General features: G+C 36.9%; 1 long non-coding RNA gene across 1 annotated transcript; it reads left to right on the forward strand.

Annotated features, from left to right (window-relative positions):
- Positions 1 to 828: 828 nt before the first annotated feature.
- Positions 829 to 9972, forward strand: LOC125343742. Its single transcript, XR_007209371.1, has 3 exons — positions 829 to 841; positions 5248 to 5252; positions 9457 to 9972. It is a non-coding gene; the product is annotated as an uncharacterized LOC125343742 (long non-coding RNA).
- The last annotated feature ends 543 nt before the right edge of the window (positions 9973 to 10515 follow it).

Raw genomic sequence — 10515 nt, forward strand, 5'->3', positions numbered from 1 at the left:
GATTCATCCACCATTCTGCAAATATTTAGGAGAACACTTAACGAAATGACATAGAGCTTCAGTTGAAGCCTGGCAATGCCTGCTAGCAGAAAACCAAAAATGGGGCTTCATAAGCTTTATTTTTAAATAAGAAATCCACCTCTTGTGTAAAGATTTTGAACAAGATAAATTCATAGTATTTAATTTACTTTGTGAATCTTAGCTCCTGTCTTCAAGTGTACAACTCTGGCAAATAGGCTAAAATTTATTTCAGTAGACCCTGCTGGATCTAAGATTCCATTGAAGAACTTTTATTAGGGCTGTTTACTAACAACATAAGAAGTCAAGAAATGAATACATCTGCAACAATTAAGGAAATGGCTTATACTGATGAGTCATATGTCTCTCAACATGGCTCCCTGAATAAAGTTGCCCAATTGGTAAGCTGGCCATCTGAATGAAGAGTTAGAAATAATGAAATAATCAATTATCTATTAAGTATTGTATCTTATTTGCCAGATACATGATATACCATGTATTCTTTGAAGCCATAAGTTCTCTATAAACCACACATATTACTAGACAAATCTTACAAATAAGGAAGATAATGCTCAAGAAATTGTCAAAGAACTCATGACAATTAAAAAACAAAAGCTTGATCCATTCACCCACTGAAGGGCATCTGGGTTGGTTCCATATTTTAACTATGGTAAATAATGCTGCTATGAACATGGCTGTGCTGGTAGCTTTAGTTTGGCCTTGTTTGTGACTCTTTGGGTAAATGCTCAGAAATAGGATTGATTGGTCATAAGGGAGCTTTTTGTTTAGCTTTCTGAGGAACTCCACAGTATTTTTCAGAGTGGTTGAACAAGTTTATACTCCCACCAACAGTGTAGTATTATTCCCTTTGACCACATCCCCACCAGCAATTGTTGTTATTAGTTTCCTTGATAATGGCCATTCTAACTGGGGTGAGGTGGAATCTCAATGTTGTTTTGATTTTCATTTCTTTCTTTCTTTTTTTTTTTTTTTTTGGCCAGTCCTAGGCCGTGAACTCAGGACCTGAGCACCATCCCTGGCTTCTTTTTGCTCAAGGCTAGCACTCTGCCACTTGAGCCACAGCGCCACTTCTGGCCATTTTCTGTATATGTGGTGCTGAGGAATCGAACCCAGGACCTCATGTATACGAGGCAAGCACTCTTGCCACTAGGCCATATTCCCAGCCCCGGTTTTCATTTCTTTTATGGCCAGGGATGTTGAGTACTTCTTGTGCATACATCTCTTGGCCATTCTCATTTTCTCTTCATAGAACTCTCTCTTTGAGTCTTTAGCCCACTTGTTAATGGGGCAGTTGTTTCTTTCAGGATTTGTTTTGGGGGAGCTTAATTTTTTGAGTCTAATTTAGATATGAGGCCTTGTCTATTGTATGGCCAGTGAAAGTCTTCTGCCAATCTGTGGGCTTTCTGTTTATCTTGCAAGCTATGTCCTTTGCCCTGCAGAAGCTCTTCAGTTTGATGCAATCCCATTTGTCCAACATTTCTTTGATTTGTTGGGTTTCTGGGTCTTTATTAAGAAAGTTTCAACCTGTGCCAAGGAACCCTAGTGTTTCTCTTATTCCTTTCTGCAATTTTTCAGGCTATCTGCTCTTTTCTGGAGTTCCTTGATCCATTTAGCATTGATTTTGGTACATGGTAAAATATAAAGGTGTAGCTTCAGTTATTTATAGGTGTTGAGCCAATTGAAGAGGCTGTCTTTCTTCCATCCTATTTTTTGGCTCCCTTTTCAAAGATTATGTGGCCATATGTCTGTGGGTTCATTTCTGGGTCTTCAGTTCTATTCCATTGGTCCTCAGGCCTGTTCTTGTGCCAGTACCAAGATGTTTTTATTACTATAGCTTTGTAATCGAGTTTGGAGTTTGGTATTGACATTCTTCCAACACTTTTCTTCCTGCTAAGGATTGTTTTTGCTATTCGGTTCTTTTATTATTCCATATGTATTTTTTGATTGCTTCCTCTATTTCATTATGGAATGGTGTTGGGATATAGATGGGTATTGCATCAGTAGATGAATAGATCTAGAAATTGTGGTACATATACACAATGGAATTCCATGCTTCTATTAGAATGACACTGGCCCATTCACAAGAAAATGGAAAGAATTAGAAAATAAATCATACTAACTAATGTGAGCCAGACCCAATGAAACATAAACTCAAGCGTCTCCTTTATTGTTGACAATTAGTATATATCTAGAATATTCCTAGCAGATAATCACAATAGCTCAATAGTTATGAACACATGATAACAGAAGATAACACTAAGAAAAATGACCTCCAAAATATGGAAGCAAGTGGTTTATCAATGAGGTTATTATTTTCAATGTACTATGTGAAAATATTTTTTTCCTCTTCTCATCTTCCATATGATTATGCCCCTGTTGTCACTGTATTTGATTTTGGTACTGTGGATAGTGTACATATGTTTGTCTGAATCAAGGAAGGGAAAGGGAACATCAAAATGGTGAGACATGGAGTAAAAGGAAAACAAATGCAACAGCAATACTTAAAAGAAAATATGCTATAAATTAACTTTACAATTGGGGGATTGGGAGAGAAGGAAGGTTGGGAGAAAAATGTGAGAGGGGGATCATGTTGGACAAGAAATATACTCACTATGTAATGTATGTAACTGTAACCCTTTTGTACTTCATCTAGACAATTAATAAAACTATATTCACTGACTGAGAAAGCTCATAGTCAGAAATATTTGACTACACTTCTTCTTACTTTTTATTTGAGACCCCCAACCCTTCTGTCACTGGAGAAAGGAAAAATAAAAGAGAAAGTAGGGACATCTTTGACTCAGCTTCCCATTTTCCACTAAAACTGCAAGAACTTGAAATTCATGACAAAATGTATTTCTAGCAGTTTTACAGAAAAGGAAATTCACAAAGGAAGTGCAACAAGGATTTATTTAGCAAAGTGGGATGAAGAAATAGAAAAGGGGAACAGGAACACCTCCTGCCTGATTTGCCTAAGGTAGGATTTCAAAATGGTGATCCTTCTCCTGGTTATACTTACACTTTCAGAGATAAGGGAGATTCCAGTTTGAACACCCATTTAGACATGTGTTCACCTAGCAATTGTAATTTATTTTACTAAGTTCTTATCTGAGATATTATTGAAACATGGAGAAAATGGGTCCAGGAAGAGTTTTCTTATTATCTAAAACACGGAGACAATGGGTGTAACATTTAGGGCATCGCTTTCTGGTTGAAGAATTCCTTTATCAGACATATCCTTTATTCTGTCTCCCTACCCATTCAAGAAGATTACAATTTGATATCTCAAAGAAATGACGGTGATAAAAAGAAGACTTTAATTGCTTTCATTCTGGAACCTAGCTTAATTTGCTGTACAATTTATGATTTTTAGTTTCCTAGTCACACTATCTGTCCATCCTGAGTCTTTGATCCCCCTCTGAGTTCCTAGAATATTATTTACTTTGTGGGATCTTAAGTCCTCTCTTCAAATACAGAGAACTTTTCATAAATATTTTAAAATTATTCTTGGTGTACTTCCAGAAAGGAATTACAGATCTGGATGGGCTCTTGATGATAAATACTCTTGGAGCTCAGAAAAATGCTACCCCAAAATATTTGCTATATATTTTGACCTGAAGGACACTGAAAAGGATTCAAATGAAGTTTCTTCCTGTCTCTCCCCTGCCCTTTTCTCTTCTCCTTCCTTTCCCCACTAAGGCAGGCCACCAAAATTAGAATTCCCTTTTCTCCAAGGTGGGTCAAGAAATAGAAGCCCTTCTCCCTAAAGCCAGCCATAAAATCTAGAAATATTACTATAACCTTCTTCCTTTGCTAAGTCAGAGCTAGATAGAAATTTTTCAACATGCCTTTCCTAATAATATTCCATAAGGTTCTTATTCCACAAGGTACTCTGCCATATTCCTGGAAAAAAGGAATACCACACAGGCCAAAATATATCTTGATCCTGCTGGGTTTTCCCCCAGTTTCTTACATTAGCGCACATCCTGTCTGTTCATCTTTCCAAATGGCTATCCATTCTCCATCAAATCTACACACAAATATTGAAAAATTTCCCTGAGAGTTCACTTGTCTATTCTGAAGGCACTATGCCATGTAAAATTTTGATGAAACAACTCTATTATACTTTTCTTTTGTTGGCTGGTTCTTTGTTATAGGAGTGTTGATTGTGACCCTCATGAAGACGAAAGAGATCCTTTCTGTTTCTAAAATACTAAAAAATAAAAACTAAAACTAATTACTAAAGGCATATTCATTGTTTCCATATTACAAGTATTTCCAAAATTTATATAACATTATGCTGCTTGCCCTATTTAATAGTTGATATTCAGAAATTACTTTGCATTAAATTGTATTATTTATACATTTAATCAGAATGTATTAATTCATTGTTGGACATGATGTTACACACTTGTAATTCCAGAATTGAGGAAGTAGAGGCAGAAGGATCATGATCTCAAGGCCAGCTTAGGTCACAGGAAAGACTATGTCAAATAGCATCTTTTTTAGAGCAGATTGTGTAGTGGTGGAGTACTTGTCTAGCATACAGGAGGTCTTGGGTTCTGTTTTCAACATTACAAAATAATAACAAAATTTCATCACCATAGGCCTACTATTTGCATCCTTTTTTTTTTACTAACAATATTCCCATAACTAATAATGATTCAAATCCAGGCAATCTATATTGCAAGTGGTGGTATATACCTGTAATCCCAACACTTGAGAAGTTGAGTCCAATAGATCTGGAATTGAAGGCTAACCAGGTTATATGGTGAAAATGTCCAGATCCTCTCAGGGTAAAAGCAGGAATCTCAACTTGATTCAGGGGACTCTGGCAGATCCCACTTTAATAATACCATACATGGCCACTTATGCTGCCACTCCATGCTTGAGGGGACAAATATTCTGAGAAAAAAATAGAATTTAGCTAAAAACCCCAAAGATGGATAGACCAGATTGTCTCTCAGAAACTAAGTAGCATTTTGGATTATTAGTTTTTAAAAATCAGGTTTTTTTTCTTTTGTTATTTCTAAGATATTTTTACCTATTTTAAAAGTCATTATATTATTTAATTATTACAGTTGCTTCAGATTCTCTTTTGCATGCTCATTCTCAGGGATCTCTTAAGACAAAATTTACTAGATTTGTTACAGATCCATTGTCCTTACATTTTTAATGCTGATATTGAGGCTTCCACTCAGGGCTTAGGCACTGTCCCTTAGCATTTTTCCTCAAGACATGGTGCTCTGCAACCTGAACCACAGATCCACTCTGGCTTTTTGGTGATTAATTGGCAATAAGAGCCTCATGGACTTTGCTGCTTGGACTGGCTTTGAACCACAATCCTCAAATCTCAGGAGTAGCTAGGATTGTAAGTATAAGCCATCAGCCCCTGGCTTCTTATTCACATTTTAATTCCACTAAATTTTTTGGACATGTTTGAGAAAAAAATTTAGAGATAGCTACCTATGTTCAAGAAATCAAAGGTATTATTATTTTATTTCATTTCATAAAAGGTGGAAATGTATATGACTGTTTTCTGTTTGTTTTGTGGTACTGGGGGATGGAAACTAGGACCTTGTACAATACTAGTGCGTTCCACCACTGAACCACACCACCAGCCCTAGGTGTTTCCTTGCTTCGTAGTTAATCTATGTGCATCTGAAGATACAGGTGAAAACAAAATGCAGTTTCTCCCAATACACTATCTCAGCACTATTCTGTTCCCAGGTGTATGATGTCTTCCTCACTATCAAACAAGTGATGCTACAGTAGCAGCCACCGGATGACTGCCTTTTAATTCAATCCAATTCTGACACTTATCTATGTAGAAGTAGTGTCAGATCTCACAGTGTTTTTAAACTGCCTTTCCTCTCTTTAGATGTGGCTTTGCAAGCCACAGGTTGGTTTATTTGTTCTTCTGGCTGATGAGCTAAAATGTGGTTTCCTACAACCCCTTCCCTGAGGTTTGATTATTTACTAGAACAACTCACTGAACTTAGGGAAATAGTCAAGTTACTGGCTTACTATAAAGGATATTACAAAGGATGCAGATGAATACCATATGAAGAGACACATACAGTGAGTTTGGGCATGTTGCTGTGCATCTATAATCCCAGCTAGGTGGGAGGTGAAGTAAGAGGATGGCAGTCTTAGGCAAAAAGCACAGACTATATCTGAGACCCTGAGTTCAAACCCCAGTGCAAAATGGAGTACTGGAACCTGTTGAAAACTATTCTTAAGGAAGGGGATGGAAGCATCAGGGAGAGTGATGGATGGAGTTGAGATGGATTGTATGCTCTTGAGGAAGTGTCATAATGACATTCCCCTTTTTCAACTAATGTAAAGTCTCTAAAATACACACGGTGAAATATGGGGGAAATGATTCAAGCTTCCATACCTTCTCTGGGAGATTTACCTTCTAGAGCCTTCCATGTGTACAACTATCCAGAAGCACTCAAAACCACTTTTTTTTGTGCCAGGTTCATTTTCTCAGCTTGATTGATAAAAACTTTGGCCACAAGTGCTCAACTTAAGTTTTGGCCATTCTCCCCTCTGGGGAGGTTGGACAGCAAGTCTGAAAAGTTCCAACTCTAATTCTTTCTTCTTTCTCCCAGTAATTAGCCCCCATCCTGACACTATGTAGGGGCTGCCAGCATCTGTCAAATTGTTAATATGCAAAAATATCCTACTGTGAACATTACAAGAATGTTAGGAGTTGGGTGCCAGGAAACTCTGAGGAAGAATAGCTATATACATATCATAGTTCATTATAGAAAAAATAGGCAAGAAATGAGAAGGAAATTCTCCAAGATCCCACAATTCAGGAGTAAGAATTTTAATATGTTATTTTATTTTGATTTTCTTCGTTTGGTTTGTAATTTTTAAGTTTCCTTTTGATAAATATACACTAAAGTATGTTATCCTTTGAAACAATTAAAAAATAGTGGGTTGAATTTTTTATTTAAATAGGAAGAATGAAGAAATACTGGTAGATCGTAGTTCTATTTCTCTCCCCTTATACACAGATTTTCTTAAAATAATAAGTTTAGATCGACTTATTTTGTAATTATACATCGTGTCTTCAAAAAGTATTCAATGTCTATTATTATTATTTTTTTGCGGGGGTCATCCTGTGGCTTCGACTCAAGGCCTGGGGACTGCTGTCCCTGAACCTTTGTAATAAAGGCTAGAGGCTCTACTACTTAAACCACTGCTCCATTTCTGTGTTTTTTTTTCCAATTTTTATTATCAAACTGATGTACAGAGAGGTTACAGTTTCATACGTTAGGCATTGGATACATTTCTTGTACTGTTTGTTACCTTGTACCTCATACCACCCCTCCCCGCTCCCCCTTACCCTTTCTCCCCCTGAGGTGTTCAGTTCACTTACACCAAACAATTTTGCAAGTATTGCTTTTGTAGTTGTTTGTCTTTTTTTACACTGTGTCTCTCAATTTTGGTATTCCCTTTCAATTTCCTAGTTCCAATACCAGTATACATGGTTTCCAATATACTCAGATAAGAGTACAGAGCTAGTGTAGGTACAACCACAGGAAGGTGATACAAGAACATCATCAATAATAGAAGCTACAGATACACATGGGACGTTGAAAGTAGTTACAACTGTGATAGAACAATTGTCTCCATAACATGGAGTTCATTTCAAAATTATACTAAGTGAAGTGAGCCAGACCCAAAGAAACATGGACTCTATGGTCTCCCTTATTGGGAAGAATTAGTACAGGTTTAGGCAAATCATAGCAGAGCATCACAAGGCCCAATAGCTATACCCTTATGAACACATAAGATGATGCTAAGTGAAATGAACTGCATTTCTGTTTTTCTGACAGTTAATTGGAGATGAGAGCCTCATGGACTTTCCTGTTCTAACAGGCATTGAACCTCAGATCTCAGCCTCCTATGTTGCTAGGATTATTGGTATGAACCACTGGTGACCGGCTATTGATATTTATTAAGTTTCACTATCAGCTAACAATTACTTCAATGTTGATCATAAATATTACTAATTTCAGTAGTAACTACAATTGCTTTAAAATCTTACTTTCTCTCCATTGGAATTATTTATAGTGATTAAGGGATATTTTTGGTGGGAGGGTCATGGAGTTTATCCTTTGGGTAAAAACTTTCCTTAGAATTCTTAGTGAAGAGAGTACTTTCTAGGTGCTTGCATTCTGTTCCAGTAATGATAGCCAAAGTAAGCTTCCACAATTTAGTTGGTGATGATTTATCATAGATATTTTCACATGCACATATGTATATATACACATACACATACACATACACATATACATACACATACACATACACATACACACTTGATTATTTTACATTGTCATTACACTCTAGAAATCTCTTTTACAAATGCTGGGGGTAAAGGGCTAAAGGAAAAGGGGTGGTTTCCAGGGATGGAAAGAGTTTTGGGCTGTAGCTGTCATTGTGTCTCGGAAAGAGCTTTTGTACAGCCACTGTTTTCTGTGGCTACAATGAATAGATACCTGAACCTTGGTCTTCTTCCATGCTTTCATCTCCTGTGAGTGCATCTTAGTGAAAAATCCTAATGAGGCTCAATGAAGCCATATCTACAGGTCAGCCTCTGAGCAAGCGAAAGTAACAAGTCAAAGAAGGTGAATATATAAAGGGAGAAATTTCTTTTTTTGTTTTTCTTTTTTTGCATTTCAATAATGTTATTGAAAGGTACCAAACAATAGTTGGTCAGTTTGCATCTGCCAACTCATAGTTAACACTGATGTTTTTAAAATGTTGAAATGAATCAGATCTTTGGGGAAAAGGAAAGGCTACCCATAAAGCATGGTCTACAAAAGATAGGGAAAACATACTCTGTGGGACTTTGGTTTGTTTCTTCAGTGCTCATTTATCCATAACATGTCAGAATTGCTAACAGCCTTTTTGGAGGGACTCGGGCTATGCAAGTACTGTCTGTCTGTAACACTTCCTATGTCTCCTTACATCCACCTGCTGAAGGGAACAGCCCTCACTAATACTTCTGCCATCTTGTGATTATGCGGGAGCTGATCTTTCCTAGGACACAGAGGTGTGTTTGTGAAAATACAGTCTCTTAAAAACAAAATTCTGTATTAGAAGCAATTGCAGTTTTATAAAAACAGTCTCTTTAAAAACTGGAGTGGAGGGGCTGGGGATATAGCCTAGTGGCAAGAGTGCCTGCCTCGGATAAACAAGGCCCTAGGTTCGATTCCCCAGCACCACATACACAGAAAACGGCCAGAAGCGGCGCTGTGGCTCAAGTGGCAGAGTGCTAGCCTTGAGCGGGAAGAAGCCAGGGACAGTGCTCAGGCCCTGAGTCCAAGGCCCAGGACTGGCCAAAAAAAAAAAAAAAAACTGGAGTGGGTTATCTAGCTTATTTAGCTATTTTAGTGAGTCTTGCGTTACTAACACAATGGATACGAGTTTTTTTCAGTGGGACTAGAGTTAAGGCAGTAGATTATAAAAATTCACCATGGATGTAAACATCACCTGTGTTCTAGGAGAAATATTAAAGATAATATACCAAACTTCCCAGGTCTTTTTTTTGCTTTATATAAAATGCTTACAAATTCAAATGTAACTCATATTTAGCAGTAAAATCCCTTTCTTCGAATTAACTGCTACCTGTGTTGTGAGTTCAAGAAGCCATTTACTGCCTAGAATATTAACTCTGAAGCCTTAAAGTGCATTCGTGAAATATCGGTTTTCATGTAAACTTCATAATTTGAAATGTTAATGTTTAAATTAAGTAGTTTACCATTGTCAATACCACTTACAAACAGCAGCTCCAATATAGAAAGTTAGATCAAAGTGAGAAGTGAAGATTCACAGTTTACCTTCCTAGGTTTGTTATTATTTCACCTTGGTGCCTTTTAGCTTTGAATGCTTTACAGATGAATTCAAGTCTAAACAGAGTTATACTAAGTGATGATTAGCCAGTTTGCCCACGTCTGAGGTTACAGTGCTAACCTATAGTTGTGGTGTTTTAAGGTATCATAGCTTACATTCATTATAACATGGGATCCATACTTAGAGTTGTGGAGGAAGGTTCCAAAGGGGTTTGCTTTTTGCTTCAATAACACAAATTTAAGTCAACAAAAATCCCAATTGCATTGAAGTCTGCCTAAATATCAACTAGCTTCTAAAAGTAATGGTTCATAGCTAAGATTCATAATTATACATCGATTTGTTAAATGTTAACATTTACTAAAGGGAGAAATTCCTAGTACATTTAGTTTGCATTATGGAATCTTATAGAAATTATGGGAGAAACACACAACTTTATTCTTTTTAGTAATAGTTTTATTTTTATTGTTATTTTACAGTTGAGATACAGAGGGGTTACACTTACATGAATCAGGCAATGAGTAATGGCTACATTTCTTTTTGAATCATGTTTTCCCTTCCTTCACTCTCTCCCAGATTTTCCTTGCCATCCCCTACCATGAG

The sequence above is a fragment of the Perognathus longimembris genome, chromosome 28, assembly GCF_023159225.1.
Source record: "Perognathus longimembris pacificus isolate PPM17 chromosome 28, ASM2315922v1, whole genome shotgun sequence".
In the NCBI taxonomy this organism is placed as follows: Eukaryota; Metazoa; Chordata; class Mammalia; order Rodentia; family Heteromyidae; genus Perognathus; species Perognathus longimembris.